This window comes from Alligator sinensis, unplaced genomic scaffold, assembly GCF_000455745.1.
Source record: "Alligator sinensis unplaced genomic scaffold, ASM45574v1 scaffold366_1, whole genome shotgun sequence".
NCBI classification, from domain to species: Eukaryota; Metazoa; Chordata; order Crocodylia; family Alligatoridae; genus Alligator; species Alligator sinensis.
In genome coordinates, this window is record NW_005841851.1 from 5,589,113 (window position 1) to 5,592,205 (window position 3,093).

Below are 3,093 nucleotides of genomic sequence, written 5' to 3' on the forward strand. Positions count from 1 at the left end.
AGTGGCCCGGAAATGCCCCTCTGTGCCCCGTTGGAAGCCAGCCGCCGGTTCCCGGAGCTTCCTATCGTGCCCCTTGCTGGCCTCCTCTCGGCCGCCCGCCGCGTTGACGTCAAGCTGCGCGAGTCTGGACAGGCCGTGCGTAATACCGACTTGTGAGCAGAGACTCGGGCTCAAGCACCTCGGCGCTGCCCTGCGCCAGACGCGGCCCGGGCCCAAGGAGCCCGGCCTGCAGCGTCCGAGTGCAGACCGCAGGCCCGGCTCCGAGAGCACTGCAGAGGGAGGGGCCCGACAGCGCAGGTCGCCCTGGTGGCGCAGACCCGCTCCAGGGGCCTCATCAAGCTTTGCACGTGTTTTGCCCACCAAAGTTATGGGGGGCCCTGAGAGTTGGATGACAGGCTCCACAAGCCATATCTGGCCTGTGAGCCAGGGCTCGAGCATCCCTGGTATAGATAAGATCTTCAGGGTCACCCTTAGGTGTGTGGGTGTGTGCGTTGTTTTTCTCTCTCTACCGCCTTCAGTTTCTTTCTGCCCCAGGCTTGACTGGGCAGGAAGGATTGCAACCCTGCTCTGGAGAACAGAGAAGGTGCAGGGACAGTTGTAGACAGGGAGCAAGCTACCTTGGGAGGGGAGGAGATGGGCATGGCAGGGAAGGCAGTGAGGGGGGCGGGAGAGGGAGCAGAACATAAATTGCACCCAGACATATTCAGGTTTCTGGAAATTCCCTTCTGCTTGTATCTCCTGCACTGTCCCTACAACTCGGGCATCCGAGCTGTTGGCGGATACTGCCTCAGGGATGATTTCAACAACAGGTGCTCTGGTGGGCATGATGATCTGCATGCAGCCCTTGCCATAATCCTCCACCCCAGACAGGTTCAGTAGTCAGGCTGTCCTGGGCAAAAGGTGGAGCCATTTTCACAAGGAGCAGGAACTCAGCCTCTGCTGCATGAAGTCCTTAGCGGAGGTGGGAGTGGTTGCACTGGCATCACTACACTTGTAAGCATTGGATCCAAATCAGAGGGATAGTCTGGCTGTAGGAGTGGCAGGGGACAGAGCAGCGGGAGGGAGTCAGCCCATGTAGCCCAGAGAAAGGACGCCGAGTTGCAGAGGAAGTGAAGGAACCCCTATGTTCTGAACAGAAACAGGTAAGTGCCTCAGGGCCCTTTGGGGAAAGAGGTTCTGCAGGGCAAGATTAGCCTTGGGAAAGGCTCCCTTTGTTGTGGAGCAGACGCTCATGTGTTTTGATTTGTATATATACCAGAGGAGGAGGTTGTGGCTATAGGGGTGGAGGAGGCCACTGAAAAGGGTGCCCACAGGCACCCCATAGCTTAGGTGCTGTTGTTGGCAGAAGGGCCCTGGTGGTCAGGCAGCAGAGACTGAGGGCGCAAGCCCAGAGCCCATGAGGGGTGAGGCATAGCAGAGACAGGGTGTAAGCCCAGGGCTTGCAGAGGGTGAGACCAGGGGCCCAGAATCCAGGAAAGGAGAAATGCAACAGATTGGGGCACAAGCCCAAAACTCATGAGAGTGAAACCAGGGGCTGAGCCGCCCAAGGTCATGAAGGCATGGCCAGAACCGAGGCCTGGTAGCTTGCGATCCTAGGGCAGCAGACTTCAGGCTGAAGGGCTCAGCTAAAGTAAAGTGGGACGAGGCCAGGAGGTCTCAGCCAAGACAAAGGCCTAACTTCCAAAACCCACTTGGCCCTTTAAGGGCAGCTTCCCTGTCAATTTGTAACATCAAAGTGTGGCAGGTAAGATAACAGGGTGGGATCTTGAGGCCAAAAGGGGCAACAAAGTGAGGCCTGGGCAGTGGCCAGGAGACCGGGCAGGGCTTTGCTACCCCAGTACAGGGTTATAGTGTCTTAGCTATAGAGATGCTGCACTGCTACTGCTAGGACAGCAGCTGTCTAAGTGTTGGCAAGCGTTCTTAAAACCAGTCCGAAGAGATTAGGTTTAGTCAGTTTAAGCTAGCGTGAGGACAGGCTGGAATGGTTCCAAATTGTATTTCTTCTGCTGTCCCAGAGTGGTCCCTTGGCCCATCCTGCAAAATCTAGAGCAGAGGTACAGCAAACCTTGCAGGTCTCCAATCCAGATGCCCCAGCTCTGTAACAGTACAGGCAGCCAGTACATCAAGTGCTCTAGTGTAGGCCCAGCACAGACCAGGCTAAAGGAACAGACTCACTGTCACAGACTGTTAAGGATGCTTTATAATACAAGACAGCATCTGCATTTATCTTACAGCCGCACAGACTTTCTACTCCTCTTCCTCTAGGATTGCTTTGGCAGCAGTGCATCCAGGGTACAGAACACACTGAGCATGTCAATACCGGGAGTTGGAACAAGAGCAAAATTACAAACCTGCCTGGGGGGCAGAGATGGTCAGTCCTTTTGCCTGAGGCTCTTTCTTACTGAAGACAAAGGCTGGTTTTAAAAAAAAAGTTGCCTAAACCATAAATTAAACAGCCATTTCACAAGATCTGTGTTCTGTGGGGATCCCATTCCACCTAGAGAAAAATAGAAGAGGTGCTCCCTTAGAAGCTTAAAAACTGCTCTCGAGGTGAACAAACCCATCTTCCAGGAAGGAAAGAACAATTAAACTATTTCCTTTAAGACTGTTCTGAGTTGCAATAGCATCAATCAGGTCAAGAATTTTTTTCCAACAGATATGCAATTGTTAGAGCACAGCCTTCAAACTTCACTTACGGGATATAATGAGATACTATTTATTATTAATAGACTTAATAAAAATACCAGTGTTGTAGAAATATATTGTTGCTTTTTTTTTTGTAGTCAGTGCCAATAGCTTGATTTTTGGTGCCACAGCTGGGTTTAAAAGTGTCTATAATCCTTGAGCAGGAATCCTACATGCCTTAGGGTCCTAGTCAACAATACAAGTTCTGCAGTCTTAAGTCCTTGATGGGACAGTAAATGTTGGCATTCTTATATCACCTCAAGTTTTTAGAACGTTTTCTTGTTTTGGACACAGGGCGTGTCTACATGAGATGCTGACTGCAGTAACTGAAAAATACTGCACAGTGGTGCATCACAGCATGGACAGTGCTAATACTAAATAAATGCACAGTAATGACTGCACAGTAGC

At 51.7% G+C, this 3,093-nt stretch overlaps 1 long non-coding RNA gene across 1 annotated transcript in view; it reads left to right on the plus strand.

Moving 5' to 3' along the window:
• Nucleotides 1–6: 6 nt before the first annotated feature.
• Nucleotides 7–3,093, plus strand: part of LOC112551390 — a 4,332-nt gene continuing 1,245 nt past the window's right edge. Inside the window, exons 1-2 of the long non-coding RNA XR_003095692.1 lie at nucleotides 7–1,142; nucleotides 2,266–2,371. This is a non-coding gene — a long non-coding RNA (uncharacterized LOC112551390). The remainder of the gene's footprint in view (nucleotides 1,143–2,265; nucleotides 2,372–3,093) is intronic.